This window comes from Vidua chalybeata, chromosome Z (genome assembly GCF_026979565.1).
Source record: "Vidua chalybeata isolate OUT-0048 chromosome Z, bVidCha1 merged haplotype, whole genome shotgun sequence".
Taxonomy (NCBI): domain Eukaryota; kingdom Metazoa; phylum Chordata; class Aves; order Passeriformes; family Viduidae; genus Vidua; species Vidua chalybeata.
In genome coordinates, this window is record NC_071570.1 from 72,388,755 (window position 1) to 72,413,181 (window position 24,427).

At 39.7% G+C, this 24,427-nt stretch overlaps 1 pseudogene; it reads left to right on the top strand.

Moving 5' to 3' along the window:
• On the top strand, nt 1-23,526 carry LOC128781602 (3'-5' RNA helicase YTHDC2-like; annotated as a pseudogene).
• Nucleotides 23,527-24,427: the final 901 nt, after the last annotated feature.

The following is a 24,427-nucleotide window of genomic DNA, read 5'->3' on the forward strand; positions in this document are numbered from 1 at the left end:
GGCCCCCGATCCGTGTGGGGCCGTGTGGGGCCGTGTCGGGGCCATGTCGGGGCCGTGTCGGGGCTGTGTCGGGGCCGTGTCGGGGCCATGTCGCGACACAGGCGGGTTCCGCGGCGGCAGCCCGGCGGGGCTGCGGGGGACTGGGCTGCCGGCGCCGCGGGGCGCGCCCGGGCCGAGGCCCTCAGGGAGGTCGGCGTGGACGAGGTGGTGGAAATGGCGGTGCAGCTCGCCCTGGAGCGGTTCCGGAGCGGGGACGAGGCGGGTGCGCGGCACAGCCCGGCCCGGGGGCAGCCTGCGGCTGTTGGGAGGGCGCTGGCAGCGGGTCAGGGAGGGGATCCTGCCCCTCTGCCCGGCCCTAGTGAGGCACGGCTGGGGTGCTGTGTCCAGCTCTGGGCTCCCCAGCACAGAGACAGGGAGCCACTGCAGGGGTCCGGCAGAGACCACTGAGATGAGATGAGAGGTCTGGAGCATCTCTTATCAGGAGAGGCGTGGGAGTTGGTCCTGTTAAGCCTAGAGGAGACTGAGAGGGGATCTCACTAATGCATATGAAGATCTTCAAGATGAGTCCCAGGAAGGCGGTGCAGACTTTTTGGTGGCAGGACAAGGAGCCATGGCCATAACTTAAAACACAAGAAGTTCCACCTGAACATGAGGGAGAACTTCTTTCCTTTGAGAGTGGCAGAGCACTGAAACTGCTGCCCAGGGAAAGCGCTGAGTTTCCCCCTCTGGAGACATCCCAAACCCTAGCTGTGTTCCTCTGTCAGCTGCTCCAGGTGACCCTGCAGGGGGTTGCACTGGCTGGTCTCCCTTCCAATCCTAGCAATTCTGTGGTTCTGTAACACTGAGTTGTCAAGATTAGTGCCTGTTGCATTGTTACTGTTTTCTCATTATTATTTATCATTCTAGAGATGGAATTTCCTTCTAGTTTCACTAGTACTGAAAGAGCATTTGTTCACCGTCTCTGTCAGTCTCTCGGACTGGTATCTAAAAGCAAAGGGTGAGTCAGGGTACAATTTTCAGTTTTTTGGTGCAGACCAATAGAATTTCAAGACTAATGATAACCTGACTGATGTTTTCAACATACTCAGCTGTGTTGCAAGGAATAGTATTAGAGAAAAAAGTGTAAAAGAGAAATGAGCATCTGTGTTCATTGCTGTATGCATGCTTGGAAAAGCTTGTGACATGCCTTTTGGGACAGCTTGCTTTTATACTTTGTGGATTTAATGGCTCCATTAAAAAAGCTTCTCACTGTGATTTCTGTTTTTTTTTTTTTTCCCAAAGATTTTGCATAGCATCTCCTACCTTGACAGATCAAAGTCAACCTAGAGTAGGTTCCTTTTTCCTAAAATATGTTTTCTTCTCCCGCCGACAGAAAAGGAGCCAATCGCTACCTGACTGTAAGGAAGAAGGATGTATCAGAGGCACACGCAGGCATGACTTGTGGCTTGGCTCTCCGTACGAAACACGCTGTTCGGAGTCTGATTCAGCGCTTTCCCGTCACAAATAAGGAAGGCACGGAACTCCTGCCAAGGACAGAGCGAGGAAATGCCTGTGCTGTTGAATCTGGTACGTTGGGCGTGTGTTCTGCTTTGGACTTGTCCATGGCCACCACTTGGAAAAACCACCTGCAGCCCAAAGACAAAAGAAACCTCTTTCTGTTCTGTCCCCTCTCGTGTCCTAACAGACACCTTCTTGCAAACGCATCAATTTTCCTTACTTTTAAGGTCTTTTAGAACTGGTGCTGTGAGGAACTTGGGAAGTCATATCACGCACATGGTGATGTCCACCTTGTGTTGTTAATTTAGAATCTTTGAGCCAGTTCCAGCCAAACCTTTTTGGAAGCACAGTTTGAAATGTGGCTCCATAAAAGTTCTGTGAGGTGGGATTGAAGAATCAGTGTTCCCCTGCTGCTGTAAGAACACCCATATGAGAAAATGAAGTTGTCTGTTCTGCTTGTAGAAATTAATGTCCTTGATAAATGAAGAATTTTAATTTTTATTTCTTCATCTCTACAAAATAGATTTGTTCCTTAAGAGACTACTGTCCAGACTTCTTGATTTCTTGAATATGGAAGAGTTCACTGAAAGACAAACTTCTGATAAAATGTTGTTTTTTTTTTTTAAAAAGCAAGGTTTTAATCTAGATTATTGCTTTAGCAGCTACAAGTGGAAGAGTTACAGTGTGTTTCTGTGTGCAGAGATGGGTGCAGTGAACAGAAAACACTTGTACCAATATGCCTTGTTTAATGGCATGGTTCTGATAGGTGGTGTCTGTTCTTGAAGTGTTTCCTTTGCTGTTATTTCCAATTGTTTCAGTTGTTTAATAGGATTGTTTAATGAACAGAGGGAAGCTATAATGCAAGGACTGAAATGCAATGTCTTAGGAATGTAAGGGATAAGTTAATGAGCAGTCTAATATTTGCCTTTCTCTGCATCTCAAGAATGTATTTTTAGTTCTCCCGATCTCTTAGTCTGTGTTTGTCTTGGTACAACAGAGGTTGAAATTTAGTATATGAATCTGTTACTGACATTACATATGTATAATTGAGTTTACAGCAAGCTTTTCATTCTTCTGGAAAATAATTCTCAAGGAATTAGAGAGTAGCACTTGCAATGATGGATGTGAAGTAGCTGCCTCAGAAGATGTGCCCGTTTGTTGGCTACTTATGCACTGCTTTGTAACACATCACACTGCTGTGTGGGGGCCAGGACTCTTGATACAGCATGCTTGCATTAGTAGGATTTCAGGCAAAGGCGTGGAATAGCTTCAAGGTTTACCCCTGGAAGTGTGTATTTCTAGGGAGAACTGCAGGTGTGAAATGTGGGCGCAGATACAAGGGCCACCAAAATACACCGGGCTGTGTTCTCTGGTTTAGTTTCTGTTTCTCCTTTTGCTCTTTGTGGGCTTTTTTGACTTGGAGCAATGCTCTGGAAGAGTCTGGTTTTGTTCAAAATACCTATGAAAGTAATAACTGTTTTGAAAGATATTTATTTCAAGCACTGCAGGAGGACATGTTGCTATAAATATGACTTCTAAATGTGTGACGGGTTTGTCACTTTACCCACAGGGATGCATCAAAAGTCAGCAATGTTAATTTTTCAGTACAGTTTTTGAGCAGTGTTTTTGTGACCTTCCTCTGTATCTGCATAAATAAACTTTTACCTTGTCTTCACAGAAAACAAAGAAGTAAACAAGATAACTTTTCGACTTAATGATGGTATCCCCCAGGTCCCAGTGAAAAGAGGGGAATCAGAGTTTGATTCCTTCAGGCAGTCACTACCAGTTCTTGAAAAACAGGAAGAATTTCCAAACAATAAAGGACAATAAAATTGTTTTGATCATAGGAGAGACTGGATCAGGAAAAACTACGCAAGTATGTTTCTTCAATTAAATAAAAACTAGAACAGTATTTATGACAATTGTGTAATATTTGTGATACGGGATATTTTGATGCTATTTTAAGGCTTTTCTTTTCCTGTATGATTGAAAATCTTGTTCCAATTCACTTTCTTGTTTTTGAAACACTAAGCCAGTAGATAGGTACTAAAAGCATAAATGATTCCTCACAATTTTCTGGTAGATACAATTTTTTCATTAAAATAATACAAAATATTGAAGGGAAAGTAGCTGTGATGTTTTTATAGCCCTTTTTCTTCTAAGGTAGTTCTGTTCTTAGTACCCAGAGTGTTTTTTGTGTTAAAATGAGCGATTATCTACAGGAGTTTTTTTTTTCGATTTCTCTGAAGCAGGTGGGAGACACTGCAAGTTTTTTCTTAAAAAAAACCTAAAGAGGTTATACTTAGAAATTTATTTTCCACTGCTTCGGGTATGCTTGCCATGATAATCCTAATGAAAAGTCTTTTGCAATGTGTAATACTGAGATGCAGTTAAATTGTTTCCCTGTGCTAACAAAGCTGTGACTGTCTCAAAAAGTAAATTTGAACCACTTCTTTACAGATCCCTCAATTTATCCTTGATGACTGCTACAAGAATGGAACTCCCTGTCGTGTGTTCTGTACTCAGCCCAGACGTTTAGCAGCTGTTGCTGTGGCTGAAAGAGTGGCAGCAGAAAGAAGAGAGAAGATTGGCCAGACAGTTGGTTACCAGATCCGGTTAGAAAGCAGGTACTAATGGTATTTCTGAGTGCCAGTTGATCTTGTGTTGGTCTTGTGCATCTTGTGTACAGGTAAACTGCAGTGTGTTTGGGTTGCAGCCTCCCAGGTGGGATATGTTACTGCAGGTAAGGAATACGTAAGAGAGAAAAGGATGGCTTTCTTGCTGTGCTTTGCAGTTTCATGTAGTAGGTTGTCTTATAGAACTGAATCTCAGGTATTTTCTGTTGACTTCTTCTGCGGAGTGTATGCAAGGAAATCTTTGTCTGATTTTCAGATCAAGTCTACACTTTTTTTTTTTTTTCTTCCCCCCCTCTACTTGTAACAAGTGTGGATCCAAAGTTCCGCAAGCTTTGAAGGTAGGTGTGAAGACCAGCATGCTGTAAGAAATGTTATGTAGTGTGAGTTGATAGGAGTCATAAAAGGGAAAACAACAAAATTGGAAAGTGACTGATGGAAATGAGCATTATTTATTAGTCTAGTTTGGGCTAAATTTACTCTTCTTCAGCTTCTGTGTTTAAAACATGAAGTGAAGTAAAAGTAGAGATTTCAGTATCACTTGATGAATTTGTCTGTAAAGCAGAGCATGAATGGATTGTGTGGGGTTTTTACATCTTTGCACCGTGTAACCGAATGACATTTCAGGGAAGGGCCAGCAGTTGGGATATGAGTGACCAGAAGATGGCAAAAGGTTGTGTTGCTTGAGTGAACAAAGATAACACACAGCTGATGAAAATGAATGCGCTTGAGCAACAAAGCTGCAGTAAGAATTCAAATGTGTGTACGAAAGCTCACAAGGATATAAAGAGATGAGAAGAGCTGGTGAAGATGTATCACAAATCAGCTGGGTGATTAATATCTGGAAGTACTATGCTGGCAGAAGAAGAGCAAAGTCAGGTGAAAATGGAAGAATTGCTGGAAGCAGTGCAGGAAATCCAGCTTGAGAGGAATCAATACAATTGCTGCAGAGAAACACTAAAAGGGAGAAATAACAATATTTTGAGCTGTGGACAAAAAAATATCTGGAATGGAGATGTTTAGAGGTGTTTATAGTAAGACAGAAGTATAATTTTTAAGGTTTTCTGAACTGTCTTCCAGAGAAGAGCTGTAGAGTACAGTACAAAGGAACTTTTCAGCTCCTTGAGAATGGCAGTACCAGAGGGAGTAGTGACAATTGCTGTTTTTATTGGGACAGCTTCTCTCAGTATAGAATTGTAACATTTCAGTAGTTTGACCTTCTGAAGGAGCAGAGGATGAAGCAGATGACTTTGTGATTTAGTCAGCTGTACTGTATTGTGTCCTCAAGGCAAGGCTTTGGGAGCTGTGGGGAGGCTTCTGTGAGGAGGTGCCAGAAGCCTCTCCCGTGTGTGACAGAGCCGGTGCCAGCCAAGACAGACCTGCCTGTGGCCGAGCTGAGCCCATCTGTGATGGTGGCAGTGCCTCTGGGACAGTGGGGAGGAAAACCTGCACAACAGAGGCAGCAGTTCAAGAAGAGCAGTGAGAGCAAGCAGAATTTCTTCACGCTTCTCTTTTACTTCCTTATTTATTAAAATTTGAATCTTATTTTTTCAGTTAGTCCGTTGTCCAAAGTTTTGGGGCGCAAGCACTACAAATTGTTAGGAAATGTGTGGGAAAAGGCACCGGTTAAAAACAAGTGGTGTGCAGGAGTCTTTTGGGGAGAGAACTGTAATTCCTCTTGTGGTCAGCAGCTGCTTTAATTTTTGATCCCTGGAAAGCCAGCTGCCTTTAAATGGTGCAAAGCCCCTGAGCTGTCTGTGTGATGTGTTCCATAGGGTTTCTCCAAAGACACTGGTAACATTCTGCACTAATGACATGCTCCTTGGCACGCTGATGGCAGGAGACAGCACCCTCTCCACCGTGACCCATGTTATTGTGGTGAGCATCCTGTGGTCTTTCATGTGGGGTGGGGCAATATGTATTGCCTTGGAAAATGAGGTCCTCATTTGTTTTATTTAGATTTGCTGAGCACTTTAGGTGTTTTTGTTTGGTAGAAGATGAATCAGCTTTAGAGACTTTCTGAGTCCTTAGAGTAGCATGATTGTTTTGTGGATTTTGGTGGTTTTCTATGTGTTTGTGTTTTTTCCTGTAAAAATAGTTTATTTTCATGGCAATGATTAATTGTGGAATCAGGAGGGGTGGAGAAAGACAGAAGTGTAAATTTTTCTGAACTTCCCCTGTCAGCAGCAAATCCTTAGGGAGGCTTACATGGATGTGGTTCAATGTGATTGTCTCAGAATTCCTGTTATCATTTGTTTTAGCTTTACCAGGTTTTCAGTCCATTTGTTTGCCCAGAGTTTTCTAGATAATGTGGAGTGTAATGGCTAACAAATTATTCAGATGTGTTCATTTATGAGTATGCTAATATTCCTATTGTGGAATTTAATAAGGAAGGGGAACTAGAATGCTTATGGCAAGATTGAAGTCCTGAAGATTAAAAGGTAAGTTTAGGTGCCTGCCTGTTTATCAAAGTTAAAAAGGCATGAGAACGATCTATGCATTCTTGATGTCAGCCTACAAACCTTGTATTTTGAGTCCTTGTTTCCTTCATTCATAATAGAAATCAAAACAGAAGAATGACAAAGATGATGAATCAGTTAGGTGCCTTAATTTATAGGTTTTGTGTGGCTTTGGCTTGTCTAAGCAATCTGTCTGTTTTTCTGATTATGTGGTGTCATCCATTTCTTTAAATGCTCATCAGTGGTGAAGTGAGAATTTATGAAAATAAGATTTGTAGGATTTGTGGTTTGTGGCGTTTTCTTGAAATTTGGCTTCAAATACAAAATCAGAGAGGTCTCAGATATTCACTTTAGCCTCTAAAGTTAAGGTGCGTACAGCTTCAGCATTGCAATGCCCTCAGCGCTGATAAAAACTTTTTGAAGTGTTTTTTTTTTGCTTATGGATAGTTTTTAAATAAAACCCTATTACTTAAACTAGACTTACACATTTTAAGGCCTCTGTAATGTGCCACCAAATCATGTATTTAATTTTTTTAGAAAAGTTTGTTTTTGTCAGAAGCTGTGATCCTGAATCTATGATGGTTTTTTGTCTCTTTTTTTTTCCTTTTGTTGCAGGATGAAGTACATGAGAGGGATAGGTTCAGCGACTTCTTGCTAATAAAACTGAGAGATGTGCTGCAAAACCAGCATCATTTAAAACTAATTCTTTCTGGTGCTGCTGTAGATACAAATCTCTTTATTAGGTATTTTGGAAGCTGCCCAGTAATACATAGTAAGTCTTGATCTTAACTCTTAAATCTGAGTATAGCTGCCCTGAGACTCAGAGATCTTACTAAACTGTAGCAAACTATTCTGAGTAAAGGCACATGCTGAATACACTGAGAGTTCCAGGAATCCTTGTTCTTTGTGTATTCAGGTTTCTTGTTTCTTGACTATTTGCACCTTGTTCAGAGTGAAGTGTTTTAGTCACTGGGAGTTCTGTACATGCAGGTACATCCTGCCCCCCTCCACTGTTAACTGAAGAAGTAGGAAGAGGTTATTGAAGTGCTGTCTTCATGCTGATACAGGACTTAGGAGCTACATGAGTGTGATACATATTAATACATTCCAGTAGAATCTCACTCTTCAGGCTTGGTGAAGGTTGTTACTGGTTACTGGATGAAACACAGCTAACTGTAGCTGTTCAGTTCAGAAATACAGGCTCAGGCAGATTGGGTTTCACATGAAAAAAGAATGACATGATTCTTTGATTTAAAGAAAATTAGTAGCCCTTCATCTAGGTGAATATTCAGAAAAGGCATCCAGTTTCTCTTAGTTTGTGTTCAGACTCAGTTACCTGCAGTTAGATTACATTCAAATGCAAAGAAAAGTTACCATTATTGCTGTTTTAATTTCATGTGACTGATCTTTAGTAGAGGCAAAATATAAATGTGTGGGAGATAGGGGGGTTTTGTGGGTTTGCGTTTTTTTCCCCACGCTCCTGGCTTGAAGGTTCCCCCCCCCCTTTTTTTTTTTTTTCTTTTTTTGAGAATTTAAGAACTAAAAGAAGCATCTTTGTCTGTTAATGTAATGTAAAAGGTTTGATTCTCCTTCAGCATTATGGCTGACAAAATCCTGACCACAGAAACCAACATTCTGTAGCTGTGGATTGCTGTAGTACACAGAGCTTGTGCTCAGTGTTGGAAGGCTTCCTCTGTGACAGCTTCTAAAAGTATGTGAATTGTGGATTGCTCTTTCTGAAGGAAAATCCGGAGTGATCCTGAGTCAGCTTAAGGGACAAGAAATCAAAATGCAGAGATTTTAATTCTTCATGCAAAAAGCATCCTTTAATGTCCACAGATAAGGTCTAGAAAACAGTCATGTTGAAAAAGAAATCAGGATAAATTATGAGAAGGTAAAGGCCACTGGGATGTCTCATCTGTCAAGAAGTATTCAGTAAAGAAAGCTCAGCTTTGCTGAATTAGTTGAGGACATGGAGATAAGAATCTCTTCTCACATACTTCTGATGAAAAGAAAGTAGTTCAGTACAAAGATGTACTGTCTCCGTGTGGAACCTTGCAAAAAGCTGTATTAATTGCTTATTAATTCATGAAATTTTAAATCCAGGTGGGAGACTTACATGGCGAGTTCTTGTTTGTAACCCTAAACAAAAATGGCTGTTCTCTTTTTCTCATTAAAAACAAATTCATAACTGTCAGTCTTATGAACATCTCCTGCTGTAACACTTGATAAAATTGAAGAGGTTGAGGAGAAACAAGGTGGCATTTTACTTTGGAAATGTTTTGTTTTGTATAATTCTGAGAAAAATAAACTCCAGTGAAGATAGTTTTTGAAAAAATGAATGCTGTAAGTGAAGCTAGTGAATATATAATCTTTTATGGATTTTTTTCTATTTTAGTCCAAGGGAGGCCTTTTGAAGTTAAAGAGTTGTTTCTGGAGGACATTTTACGAAGCACTGGGTATACAAACAAAGAGATGGTGAAGTACAAAGAAGAGAAGCAGCAAGGTCGGTGGACTTGTTAATTGTAAGGGTTGGCAATGAGAATCGTTGATTAATTGAACAAACAATTAACAGGATTCTTTTCTGTTAAAATTCCAAAGTCAGGAGATTAAATGAGATGTGATTAGATGACAGCAAGTATTTTTAAGCTCTCAGTATTTACATTACTGAAATAGTTTATGCAATTAATGAAAAAAATCACTTTGATTTGGTGGTTACATTCTTTTTTCTTTCAGTTGATAAATGTCATCTGTTTTCTAATTATTACGCTGTAGAGTTATAGAGACCTGGGGGCTGTGCCCACATGAATACTAAAGAAGCATAGGATGCTCTGTACCTTTGGGTGCAAATTAAAGTGCAGCAATTAAAGCAGGCAGGATTTTGTACAATCTTGCACTAAATGGACAAGTTGTTCCCTTCAGTAACATTTTTCACTGCTTTCTTCAGGCATGGATGTATTTTTTGTGTTAACACTCTTGAGCTAAACATCATTGGTTTTCAGTTGATTAAGTAGATACTGCTTCAGAAGTTTTCCTGGCACCTGAAAGTAATGATCCCAGTGATTATTTAAAGAAATAAAAAAAAAAAAAAGCAAACCCCAAAGCTATAACATACAGTCCTAACTGGATATTTATCACAGTGCTCATCTCTGATCACTGGGGACAGAAAAGTTCAGTTAAGAGACTGGTGTTTTCTAATGTTTCTTCCACTTGTGTAGAAAAATAAGTTGTTACATGCAGGGACTGTCTCGCTTGTCTTCAGCATTCCATTTCTGGAAAAAGATCTGGGCTGAGATTGTGTGGAAGGTGATTACTTAAGGAAGACCCTTTGAATGCAGTAGTTTGGAATAATGGAGGCTTGGGGGGTGAAACACCAAAGTGGTGGGTTTTACCTCGTTCTTATAGCCCTTGTTTGCAGTGTGCACTTTGGGTACCCTTAAACATGTCATTTATGTTGGACTGGTAGTAGCATTCTAGATTAAATAAGAGAGGTTGAATAGGTAAAACTTGGACCTGCTGGAACTGTCTTTTTTAGTAGAAAACAATGGATAATAAAGATGACTCAAACTTTCTTGGGGAATATTTTGCATTCTAGAAGAGAAACAGAAGTACACTCTTGCTGAGTGGTGTTCAGCTCAAGGCAACAGTAACAAAAGGACATCTCGGAGACAAAAATCGGTTCCAAGGGCAAATGAGGAGTACAAATGGTTGGATGATGGTGGTGACACAGTATTTAATCAACTGGTAAGTTTTTTCTTTAGTTGGAAGAGACATTTATATTTGTGTTGTATTACTAGCCATTTAAAATCTGTTTTCTAAAGGTAGTTCTGTAGAGTCTTTGGGGATATTAACCTATTTTAAAGATTACTTGATTGGGGTGAACTGCTGTAGCTGAAGTGTGCTCTTCAGTTAGGGTGGTTGTACACAGCTTTTCCTCAGATCAAATGGCTGGACTGCCATTGTGTTAGTACTTGCATCTGACAAAATCAATGCATTGATACCTGAGTGCTGGATTTCTGGTTGCTGCTGGGAAAAATTACCATTCAAATTCTTTGTGGGTAATGTATGAGAATGAAGACAACTCTTGGAAGAGACTAATCTTTCAGTATTGTTTTTTATCTTCAGACTGAAAAAGATGTGAATTGCCTTGAACCGTGGATAGTAAAAGAAATGGATTCCTGTCTTTCTGACATCTGGTTGCATAACGATACTGATTCGTTTGCTCAGGTGTTAAATCTTATTTTAACTGAAAATGTCAGTGGTAAGTTTCATGTGCTATTACATAAGAAAAAAGCAACCTCAACTTTACTTGGATTTTTATGGCTACTTTTCTCTCCAGTTTCAAATGTTGTTACCTTGACATTCTGATGCCTACTGAAAAAATGGATAGGGCTAGCAGAATTAATGAGTTGTTTAGTTAGTTGATGATGTTGTTTTCAAGTATTGACAGAAGTGTGTTTCTAAAAGAGTGTGGAATTCGCATGAAGTGACTGCAGAGATAAAGTGAGGAAACAAATTCTCTTTGGGCTGGAATTTGAAAGCAATATTTGTACTATATTTAGATGAAGAAATAAGATTTCTATGGGGTTTGCTGGATTTTTTTGTTTTACTTCTCAGTTGATTATAGGCACAGTGAAACTGGTGCGACTGCTCTGATGATTTCTTCAGGGAGAGGCTTTTTGAGTCAAGTAGAAGAGTTGATCAGCATGGGAGCAAGTATCCACTGCAAATCATCTAATGGCTGGTAAAAACAGAGAAACCAAAAGATAGATTTATTTGTCAATACAGGAGAAAGAAAGAAAATTCTTTAACATCTAAATTAATTTGCTAACTTATCACACTGCTGTAAGAACTATAGATTTTGACAGCCTAAACAGTTTCTAACTCCTGTTAATCACATTGTTTTCTGTAAATTCTAAATTGAATTCTTAATTACATGGTCTTGATTATGAGCTATAAACTTTGTTTCAGTAGGTCTTATTGAAGACACTGCTTAGCAGAACAACTGTAATCTACTGAATTGGACCAAAATGTTTGGCAGTTTGTATTTTCATGGAGTTACCTATATCAGAAGATCTTTCTGTTACGTTTCTAAGTATGTTGTAGCATGTAAAAATATTTGTGAATCTGTAGAAACTCAAGTTTTGTGGTCATGGAGTATGTCTTCATCTAAGCAGGGAAGTACAGTTTGTAACTGTAGTATGGAATGATAAGAATTAGGATTCCAGGGGTCTGATATCTGGTACTAACATTTGAAAAACTTGGGAAGAAATGCAGTTTAAAGGTGTAAAACAGTGAAGTGCATTGTGAGGAGGACAGCTTCTGAAAGACCTGAAATAGCCAAATGTTAAGCCTGGGGTGTGACTTTTGGAGATGACTTCAAGGGTACTGCAAACAGGCAGATCTGATCTCTGCACGTTGTTGTGGGCTTTTTAAAGGAATGGCACCTCCTTCCTCCTCATTTCCTTGTGCATGTTTGCCGGTGCTCCTGTGTACAAGGACGTTCTTTTGTGGTAAAGAACTGTAGTTAGCTAAAAGTCAGATAGCTGTTAACACCTATTTCAAATGGGAAGTTGAAGATCCAGCAATAACTGAGAGATAACTGAGAGAAATGGGTACAAAAGTCTGGTGTCAATTGCCTCACCTGATGTGCTCTTCATCTTCATCTTTTGAAGTGAAAAATCTAATAAAACGACTTGTGCAACTCTTTCAGGATGGCTGTGGACTGGGCTAGGCACTTTGGACAGACAGAGGTTGTTCATCTGTTGGAATCCTACAGGTAAGCTGTAACTGTTTTGCAGAAGGAGTTGTATATGATAGTGATGGGGAATTTGAGGTTTGTGTTCTTTTAATCAGAACAGGTTTTAGCTTTTCATGCTGTAAAATCTGGACTGAATAGCAATACCTTTTTTTTTAAGAATAAGAATTTCAAAACCAAACAAGTTTGTACTCAGTATCGTATTGTTTATGTTTGCACAACTTGCTAATTGTATGCTATGTGCCATTTTCTTTTCACATGCTTACTTTGCAAACAAATCTGTCATGTGTTTTTATCTGTATATTTTTTATACGCAATAGGCATGTTAAAGAAAATTGACAGAAGTAATGTGTACACTAGGCCATTCAAGAATGCTTTTCTGATTAACTTACAGTTATCATAGTTGAGGTAGTGTTTTGTAAAGATTATATTTATTATAATTTCTCTCAGTGCAGTTTCTGCTAGGGGGAAATTTTTGGAGAATACGTATCTCTTAAATATTTTTCCTTGAACAGATAAACGAGAAGTATCTTTACACTTTCATTTGCTTATGGTTGTGTTTCAATGAAGCTGAAGAAAACGGAAGTTAGCACTAATAAATGAAGGGGCATCCTTTGTTGGGTTAACATTGAAATCAGTGAACAGCAATAGTATGGTGGTTCCCTTCTGCTACACTTCAGCATTAGAATTCAAGACCGATAGTCGTGTTGTTCTTGATCTAAGTTTGAGTTGATGGCTCAATGCAAACCCGAAGGGGCAGCCTTGACTCTGGTGTATTTTTCTGTTACAGCGCTTCATTCGCATTTGGAAATCTGGATGAAAGTTCCCTGGTCCAAAATAGTGGTAGTGACCTTAGTGCAGAGGACAGAGAACTACTGGCAGCTTATCATCACAGTTTTGATGATGAAAAAGTGGATCTGGATCTGATAATGCACTTACTTCACAGCATCTGTCATAGTTGTGATGCAGGTAGGTAAATACCCAACCAGCTGTTGTGGCTTTGGCTTCTGATGAATCGTGCTCTTTTTTCAGCAATCCCCAAACGTTAAAACCTTCTGAGTGCTAGTCGACACGTATTTGAATTTTCTGTTAAACTTTGCAAACCCACTTCCTTTTTTAGGAGCAGTTTTAATATTTCTTCCTGGGTATGATGAGATAGTGAGCCTCAGGGACCGCATTCTTTTGGATGACAAGAGATTTGCTGCTAATGCTCACAGGTAAAACCTTTAGTTGCTGTGGCTTTTCATTGCTTCTTTTCAGGAGCCTTAAAATGTTCCTTTTGTCTTGCATTAGATACCAAGTTTTCATGCTTCATTCAAGTGTGCAGACTTTGGATCAGAAGAAAGTGCTTGAAACTCCACCTTTTGGCATCCGCAAAATTGCAAGGATTAGAGGACTTTGTCCGATGCTACAATGATCTGTTTTGCCTTTGCTTTTACAGTGACTCTAGTTTTGGTGGTTTTGGTTTTTTTTCTTTGCAGATTCTTTCTACTAATATTGCAGAAACCAGCATAACAGTCAATGATGTGGTGTTTGTCATTGACTCAGGCAAGGTGAAAGAGGTAGGATTGCCTTCAATTTTCCTAGTGCAATTCTAAAACACACAGTGCATAAACTTTGGGGAACTTGGTTTTTTTTTTCTTTTTACTTTACATGAAAATGAAAAAAAGCTTTTACTAGCTGAGAGCTACTGCCTGTCAGGCAACAGTCCTCGCTGAAAAGTTTCAACATCCATTTGTTTGAAGACAAATACTGTAAATAGCTAGCTGTCTAAAAAACCTTGTAAAAGCTAATCTAGCTTGATGTATTAATGGATCTTTCTCTTTCACAATTTAGTATTTCTGCTGGATTTTTAAAACAAGTCCTCAGTTTAGACCACCACCTTCCTGAGACTTAGAGAGCACTGGGAGTTCCTTTTGTCCTACTATTGTATCAAGTCCAAAAATAATCCATGAAGTTTTTAAGCATTTTTTTTTGCTGTGTTCAGTGCCCATTCCTCATTACTTGTTCAAGAAAAGTGAGAACACACAATGAGGCAATTTAAGACCTAGTGTACAGCTTTGAAAATGAAATTGGATTTCATAGGTGATATGCACACCAAATTTCTGAGGTTCTCATAAAGTGGTTTTTTTTGTAATTGTACATCAGTCTTAAGAAAACAAGTAGGTAATTTCCAAGTGAGATAAAAAGGAAAACTTTATTTGGTATAATAATGTAGTTTTACCTGCTTTGTGATATCTCAGAACACAGATTTGACATAGCTTTTACTGACTTGCAATTACCTATTGACTAGAAAATGTTGACTTTCACAAACTGTGGAGCATTAAGGTACTACAAAGGAGATACCATCATAAATTCACTTGAAACTGAGAAGGTACCTTTGTTGCAGAAGCTACTGTATATCTATTAGTGTTTCATACTTTTTAGGAAACTTCTGTTGGTAATCTAAATAACTAGTAACTTTTATTTCATGTACCCTATTGAGTTTTCAGTTTATATTCCTTTCTTTGTTTTTCTAGAAGTCTTTTGATGTGCTGAGTCGTGTTACAGTGCTAAAAATGGGCTGGATTTCAAAAGCCAGTGCTGTCCAGAGAAAAGGCAGGTAATAAATGCCTCATACTGGTTTCCATTTTGCAGATATCCACAATCTGTGTTTCGAATAAAGCACACAACATAGTAACTGTTTCTAGCCTAGTCCAGTGTGTAGGGTCAGTATGTATTTCCTTGGAATAATTTCCCAAGTTGTAGAAGAGTGATGCTCAGGCATTTCCCAAAGGTCTGGGTTGTTCTCCCCCCATTAATTTGTTCTCCTTCCTCTTTCTCCCATGTAGCACCAGCAGTCACAGTGTCCAGTGGGGTGTTTTCACATCTTGTCTGTGGGCAGAGGACTGCCTGTTTCACTTTCTCCAAGCTATCCATGACTTAACAGGCCATGATTATATTCTTCCCAACACTGTGGGTGAGGGCTCAGAAGTTTATGTAGCAACAAATGCCTGTTTAATCAGTCATACTGGCATTAAGCTGCACATTTGCACAGAGATGTATATGAATGAGAGAACTGGCTGTCTCTCATTCACTCACAAGTTATTTAATCTTTATTCTGCCTTTTACTCCAAGCATCACTTCTGTTTGGGGGATGTGAGAGGAAGACATAAAGTTTGCTACTGATTCCTTACAACAAAGGATGATTGATATTTGGACTGGTCTTAAGATAGCAAAAACCCCACAGCACTTTATATTAGATAAGCCTTGTTTTTCTTTCTCCAGATTTCTCAGTGTTGGGTTAAAATTACCATAAAAAATTGCCACACTCTCAAAAATAACTCCTGATTGGAAAACTCTCACTTTGCGCGTGACTGACAACACTGTCTTCATAGAACTGCTTCTTCTTTTCCATTTTGAGTTTCTGTGTCTCTTTGTGGGCTTTAGGTTTTGTTTTTAGAAAGAAATCCTCATTTTCACCACTTCCCATATTTTAGTTTCAAGGGCTGGGCGCTGTCAGCCTGGAGTCTGCTTTCGTCTCTTCAGCAGGCTGCCATTTCAGAATATGTTGGAATTTCAATCTCCAGAACTTCTAAGAATGCCGCTTCAGGTGCATGTTCAGTTAGAAACTGTAACTTTAAAAAATACAATGTCCTCAAACCATACTATTAATTGCAACAAATCATGGGTTTGGGGTTGTTTCCAAATCTTGGTAATCTTTTTTGTTCTGCCTTTTACCTTGCAGGAGATTTGTTTGTACACAAAACTTCTGACTCCAATTAATTGTCCAGTTGTAGACTTTCTTATGAAAGCTCCTGATCCTCCGCCTGCTGTAACTGTGAGAAATGCTGTGCATATGCTTAAGGTCAGAGAAGGAATAGGTTTAGATGGTAATTGTGTTTGAGCCCAAATTTGTGGTGTAGCAGTCTGTCTTACTGACTTCAGTTTGTCCTGAAGCCGTTTTTAATTACCTAAGGATGTTCTGAGTTTTTGTTTATTGTCTGTTTTCATTTTGTATGTGGGGATGTGGTTTTCCATGTCAAGGGAAGAGAGTGCTTTGAAGTCTTGTCTCTGTTAATAGTTTCACTTGCTTTTTTAGTGTTTGGAAACAAGTCTAGTTAATGTCCAGTATTCACATCCTTTCTGCTTTCTCTGTAAAGTGATTTTGTCCACCCTACCCGTCCCCCTCTCCTTTGTTTGTTTGTTTGTTTATGGACAAACAAATGGACCATGCCATGGACCCTTGGGAAGATCTCACTGAGCTTGGTTATCACCTCACTGAATTGCCTGTAGAGCCACACCTCGGTAAAATGGTGTTGTATGCTGTAGTTCTGAAGTGCCTGGATCCCGTTCTGACCATTGCCTGTGCTCTTGCCTGCCAAGACCCTTTTGTGCTGCCCACGCTGGCCTCCCAAAAGCGAGCAGCCGTGCTGTGCAGGAAGCGTTTTGCTGCCGGGACGTTCAGTGACCACATGGCCCTGCTCAGGGCTTTCCAGGTAGAATTTCATTTCAGAGAGTTCTGATCACAGCACACCAGCCAAGCAATGCAAATGTACCAAGCCACTTGGATGTAGAGTGGTGGACTGTGCTTAAGTCCTCGGAGAAGACTTTCTTTTTGCCTAGTGGCTTTCCTGGGTATTGGACTCATACATTTGTGAGGGAACCCTTTTTGTAGTATGTTTTGTTGATATTTTCAAACCTTATAAAATTCTAAATGTTCTAACCATGTGCCTCTTTATATCCTACTACTCTGAACTTCAAATCATGATCTTAATGTAATGATCTTTATTTCTTGCTTTAACTTGACATAATCATCATTCTAGTGAACACGTAAAGAGAATCTAATTCTTGAGCAGAAAAAAGTATCTGGTTTGATACATTAACTTTTGGAGTGGGTTTTGCATTTTATTGACATAAATGTAATCTTTTTTAAAAAATGCAGTGTTAGTTTAAGCCCTTCAAATTAATAGGCAAATGTAAAAACGTTGTCAGGCATGGCAGAAGGCCCGCAGTGACGGCTGGGAGAGAGCCTTCTGTGAAAAGAACTTCGTATCCCAAGCCACAATGGAAATCATTGCAGGAATGAGAACACAGTTGCTTGGCCAGCTTAGAGCCTCAGGTAAAGAAGTTGGAAACAATTTTAACCTTGTTTTAAAGTCAAGCATTTAGAAATTGTAACAAAAGTCATGTTCACTGGTGTAATTTTCCTTACTTAATTTGAAATACACCTCCATGTACACATTCATGCAGGGTATGGTGTAGATGAGGAAGTGTAGCTGATCTAACTGAAAGCACCCTCATCTCCACATGCCACTGCATTTCATGTTTTAATAAATTATTCCCATCGGAAATGTCTTTAAATTGCAGAAAATAGCAATATTCTGTGTTAGTATGAAACCCCTTATCAGGAAGGCTTTCAGTGTAATGGTTTCTTCTTGGTGCTGTTAAGGTTGTCAGTGGTGAAAAATGAAACAAATAAGTCATTTATTTCACCTTTAGTTTCTAACTCCTTTTGAGAACCAAAGAGAAGCTAACGTGGCGCTGTTTTGTCTTTTTCATTTGTCAGGTTTTGTGAGAGCCAGAGGAGGAGCTGATATTAGAGATGTTAATGCTAACTCTGAGAACTGGGCTGTGATTAAAGCTGCCTTAGTGGCCGGGATGTATCCCAATCTGGTGCATGTAGACAGAGAAAGCCTGCTGTTGACTGAACCAAAGGAGAAGAAAGTGCGATTTCATCCTACCTCTGTTCTTGGCCAGTCTCAGTATAAAAAGGTAAAATCACTTGGAATTCATAGTTCAAAAAACACGGCACTAAAATCTCTCACATGTTTTAGAAATGTCTTTTCCTAGTTGTCAGTACGTTAAAAGCACTATGGGCATTTAACACTACAGCTTTAGAAAATACTGTTCTACACAGCTAAGAGAATTGGAGTTGTTTCATTTTTCCATTGTTTCAATTAGTCCTTTCTCTAGATGGAACAAGGCAAAATGGTAAAAAAACCGCCCCAGTTATAAAATTGTTTTAAAGATATAATGATCCCTACTCTTAAAAGCAAGTTTTTCTCTGAAACTTTTTTTTTAACATTTCTTTTTAAAGCAAAATATTTTGTTTTATCATGGTAGGATAATTTGTGAATCTGGTTGAATTCTCTCACGCTTTTTTATTTGCATGTATATTTTTATATGTATCTAATTATACATGTATTTATTTCTCAAAATACAGAATCATAGAATGGTTTGGGTTGGAAGGGACCGTAAAGCTCATCTCATTCCAACCCCTGCCACGGGCAGGGACACCTTCCACTAGTCCAGGTTGCTCAGAGCCCCCCCAGCCTGGCCGTGAACACTGCCAGGTTGAGGCATGCACAATGTCTGTGGATAAAATGAGAGATACGTTCAAATTTACATTCATTACAGGTAGAGGGTATAATAGCCTGGTCTTACCTGCTCTTGCACAGATTGCCCCAGCAAATGGACAAGCTGCAGCCATCCAGGCCCTCCCTACAGACTGGCTTATATACGATGAAATGACGGCAGCTCACAAGACAGCAAACATCAGGTGCTGCTCTGTTGTCACACCTGTCACCGTGTCCCTCTTCTGTGGACCAGCCAGACTGCCAAATAATGCCTTGCAGGCATCTTCATCCTTCCGAGGTACACCGGAGTCTGGATTTGGAATGTTTCCGTTGGTGTCCATCAGTGTGTGACATGGAAAGCTTACTTTTCAGTAATATTTAATACATATATTGGCTGATTCTGGAAACAGCGCTGTTCTAATTCCTGTAGTTATTCAGGAGGAGTTTGTCGGTTCTGTAAGAAATCTCTCCGATTCCTTACATATTCAAGTCCATAAATGACACAGTTCCAGGGTATCAGAAACTGCAGTATAGTTCATAAGGAAAGAATGCAGCCACAATGTCTAATGATCATACTGGTACTGAGAAGTGTAGTATGTGTGTTCTTTTTCTACAGACCACTTTATTTGATACATTGAATCAGATTATTGAAACTGCAAGAATAATTTAGAAACAATCAATATGGCAAACAAGTCATGTTGCTTCTAGCTGACACATACATTTTCAAGATAGGTTCTATTGATAATTTTTAATGTCAGCTAACTGCACTATTAACTGTAAGTAATAGAGAAGATATAGAAATTTCCCTTTTTTTCCTCATTTCAATTGAGTCCTGCTGGAATGGAAGCAAATATAACTGCTGCTAGTTGTCATAGTTTGAATCAAACTAAAAGTCCAACTTATTTCTGAAGCTTTCCTGTCTTGCTTTTAAACTGTGAACCTTAGAGTAGTGTTTATGCTGATTGAATTGCATTTTAGCAAAATCAGGAATCCTAATTAATAGCCATATGTGTATATATATATTTCCTTACTAGGTCTTTAAATCTGCTGCTTTGCTAGGAAATAGAGCCACGTGAGCTTTTGCAAACAGCTTTAGGCAAAAGTTGGATAGTGGCCTGTGAACACTGGGGAAGGTACATGAGTTGAGTCACATCATATCAGTACAGGTTTTTACATAGCAGGACTTTCAGCAGGTCTGGCTACTTGATTGCTGCTATCTGGAGCAAAGACTTTCCAGTGTATTTGCAGAAAAGTAGAGGTAGTTTTACAAATGGTTACATTTAAAAGTCAATTTTAGAAGGAAAAATATTATTGCTGGTAACACAGTAGTATGCAGGTTTTTGTGTGTAAGCAGAAATAATATAGAGATGCTAATGCACCTTTTGTCTTTAATTCAGGGGGATGGGTATCTAATGATAGCAGTGACAGTGAGATGGAGGACAAAACAGCTGCTGATCTGCCACTGCTGAAGCTGGATGAATGGCTCCATCTCAAACTGGACCCTGAAGTAAGAAAGAAATTACTCCTGGGCTTGCTTCATGTAGAAGAATTGTAAAAAGATGTGAAAAGGTGTTTGTAACATTTGAGTAGCCCAGAATTTTCTCCAAGAACGTCATGGTCCATTTGGGTCTCTCAAACCATGTACTCTGTGATTTAACCTTTACTTGTCGAGCTCGTCAGGAATTGAAGGGCTTCAATCCCCTTTGGCACAGAGTTGTCTGTCACGTGAATTCGTGTGTTCAACATCCGGGCTGCAATGCTTCATCACCTATCACCCATACCTTTCTGTTCTTTTACCTGTGAGCAAAAAGAAAGAAAATAATTAGTCACCTAAGTCAACAGTGAGAGTGCTCACCCCTCTTCCTCCCTCTTGGTGTGGGTGTCCTGTCTCTCACACAAGGGAGCAGGAAAGCCTCTGCAGTCCAGATGCTGTTGGATCTGCTTCACAAACTTTCTGGGCAGTGCGCTGTTTTAAATGTCTGAGCTTGGCAGATTTGTCCCTTTCCATAGGTCAGCAGATTCTGAAGAGATTGTGCCAGACAAAAGATAATGGCTGCAAGGGACAGCAAGCTGCAGGTGACAGTGGCTGCGTAAGGGCCCTTCTGCTCCTTCTGGCCTCCTGTCCTGCCTGCATGGTGCTCCATCAGGCCATAGCATGAGCTGGGATAGCCAAAATCTGAACAAGAGCTGAGAGAACAGCCACATTGGCATATTGTGCTCTTCTTTCTCTGAGAGAATAACCAAAATCAGATCAAAAAAGGAGCACTTGAAGCTGGAGTTGCTGAAAGAAAGTTGCTGTCAGATTTTGGAAGGAGAAATTTCAAAACCTCTTTGAAATAGAAGTCTTTATGTCATTGAGGAGCTGTGGCGATGGTAGGAGGTAGTTTATGGGTCATGAAACATACAGCTTTACCAGCTCTAATAATAACACTGTCTCTCCTAAACGTGTCCAAAAGAGTAATTTTTAAAAACTGATTTCAATGGAAGCATTTCTGATAACATGGGAATTAGACTATAGTCTTCTGAACTTAGTCATCACACTTGAGCAGGTGTCTCTGTAAGAAAAATGTCACTTAGAGCTCTTTTCCCTCAAGTATGACTGAAGAGTGCATGAGTAGAGACTGATTTGAGAGGAAGGGCATAAAGCATGAAAGGATTGGGTTTTCTCAGAAGATAAAAAGGAAAAAAAAAGTCTGTGGGTTTACAGTACAAAGCTAAGTTTAGTACTTAGAGCTAAATGAAATGTTTCAAAAATTACCTTGCACCCAAGGAAAAGAAAGTAAGTCAGCATCTTAGTTTAAATATGGATTATTCCCCTTCCCCAAGACCTTAGTCTTGCCTTTGATTGTGGGCCCTGTTTATATTAGAATGCCAGGTGCTGCCTGCTGTGAAAAAGACAGGGTCCTCTTACCTGTGTGATCTAATTTTCATCAGTATTTAACAGAACTGGAATTCACTGCAGGCTGCTGGTATGCTGCTGCAACTCAGGCAGAAGTGGCACAGCTTGTTCCTGCGTCGTATGCGAGCTCCTTCTAAGCCGTGGTCTCAGGCTGATGAAACAACTGTAAGAGCAATTACAGCTGTTCTGAGTGCTGAAGAACAGTCTGCAGGTCTGCAGCAGCCTTCAGGAATTGGCCAGAGACCAAGACCTGTGACTTGTGAAGAACTTCCTTTGGCATCTACATGGAAGTCAACCAACAGCAGAAAAAGCTCAACAGAAACTGAATTGTCTGCCTCCTCTCATGCTGAAAAGTAAGATGTTGAGGTCTTCCGCTCACTGTAGGTTGCAATTGATGTATACAAGCTCCACTTAAATTTCTGCTAGTCATAGGAGGTGGAAACCGTGGAAATACAGTTGAAAGGTGTTATACTGTTGTATGCTGCTTTGTAATCCCATAAAGAAGTGTTTCATACCTGGGCCTGCTGTTTGAGAGAGCAGTCAGGAATATTGTCCGTGAATTGTGATGCTTGAGAAGTAGCAGAAGAGGTTTAACAGTAGCATTAAAAAGCAATGCATGATCAGTATGGGATTTTTAGTTAGGGTTTAATAGATTTTGTAGTTGCTGTAATACGTGTGGTCATGCAGTAGCTGACAGGTCGATGTAAAATGTTCAGTGACTGCTTGTGAAACTCAAGGTATGTCCTTTTTAGGGTTTCAGTGAAATCTGCTTCTCCTGCACTCTGCCAGCCAAAGAAGTACAAAGAAAAAGACATTTTGCTCTCCAAACGATCCTCAGCTGACAAACCAGCTCAGTCCTCAGTGAAGCCTGCAGAGAGCAGTAGCTATTCCAGCCCCTGTGCTAGTCCTCCTTCTCCAGTGTCTGGAAAGGTAGAGTTCTCTAACATATCACCCTGCTCTTCCAAAGTAATAGAATTTCTTGCTGATCTCATTCTGCAATTAGGTATTTTACTGATAAATTAGGAACCTAACTTAACTTTCCATTTATAACAGCTGCATAATACTTCCTTCTGGAACTTAAAATCTAGACTAAATATCCTTGTTTCACTAGTTTAATACAGCAAAAATAATTTGTGGACTGCTGAGGTAAAGCTATGCAAAGTAGAAAAAATGAGATTTTAAAACAAAACTTGTTCTAATAAACGTGTATTAGTTTTTTCCAACTAAATGAGTATATTATACGCACACTTTGAAGTTTTTGGATTCTGCCTTACTATGACTGATTATTTTAACAAAGCACACATTTTTAATGAGATTATTGTGGTAGTTGTCCCTGTATACTTGAATAGTAGACTGCAGTAGCACTAAAGAGATCATTGAGAGGAAATTTCATGGACTCATTGGAGGATTTAGTCTTGAGTCTTTCAGCTTTTCAATAAAGACAGTGTAAAAGGAAGAAACTATGTTTCCTGAATGCAGAAATGCGGGTAGTGGGCTGTAGGCTGCACTCTAGGATGATTAATTTTGGTGTCATCTCAAGGTGTGTCAGACTTAAACCAAGTCTAATTAATCACCAGACTTTTTAATCCTATTCTGTTCTACTTGTTTTCTGCCCCTCATGGATGAATTACTGCGGAAGGGGCTAACGGCGGGCCTGTCAGCTAAAGGAGCGAGGAGAAGCTGAGAAGCAAGAAGCTGATAAGGAGCTCTCTCCAAGGCTGTTACCAAGGAGACCGAGAGAAGAGAGGAATTGAAGAAAGATAAGGAGAGAACTTCGTAGCTGGACAACGTATTTTTAGAAAGTTAGCTGAAGTCACTGTTACTTTTCACCACTGGTGTTATGTTGATTTATTGAGGCCAATAGTTGGGGTAGAAGAAGTATAAACAATTAGAAAGTATATAAAAGGTCAGCCACTGTCGATAATAAAGAGTTGCCATCTGAGACTGCATGTGGTCTCTGCTTTGTGTCGCGACCACCTCGACAGCGACATGTGGTGATCAGCGAGTGGAACAGCCCAGTGTGAGTGCTCAGTCGAATCATCCATTTACAAGCAGTGCTTGAAATAATGTCAAATCAAACTCTGACCATGGATCTCTTAAACAGCAGCCACAGCAAACACGATCAGTAATTTACCAGATTCGATTGGCAGTAGACTACCTCCTCGCAGAGGAAGGAGGCATCTGTGGAAAATTTAATACTTCAGAATGCTGCCTAGAGATCGATGACCACAGTCATGTAATTAAAAATGTTACTCAAAATATTAGAAAACTAACCTGTGTTGGAACACTTGTTTGGAGAATCTGATTAGTGGGACAACTCGTTCACCTGGAATGGCAAATTGTGGAAGAAATTGGTCTTCTTTGTGGTGTGTGCACTAGCAAGTGTAATATTTCTACCACGTGTAATTCCATGTCTAGTCCAGATAGTAACCAGCATTGTCCAAAGCAGCATCGTGCTGCAAGGTAACGTGGAAGGGAAAAATGGTGAAAAAGTAACCGTAATAAAAGAACAGAGTGATCAGAATGCCAGAGATATGCTTGAACATCTCATTTTCCACAAGCAACTGAGAAAAGTCAAAGTGGAACTTTAAAAGGTTGATGCAGGCTAGAAGCCTGATCAAATAGTTAGAGGGAGGAATTGTTAACAATAGGTTAGAAAGGGTTGTAAAATAGTTGATAATTGTTAAGCAGGTGCTGTTACTTTGGTTATGGTAAAAGGGGTTAAAAGGGTATTTATAAGAAACACGGTACTCAACATACTGTATTACACCTGTGAAAAACGCCAATCACTGGTGTTAAAATTTTAGAAGTTTAATAGTAAAGAATAGTAATAAAAACAGGAC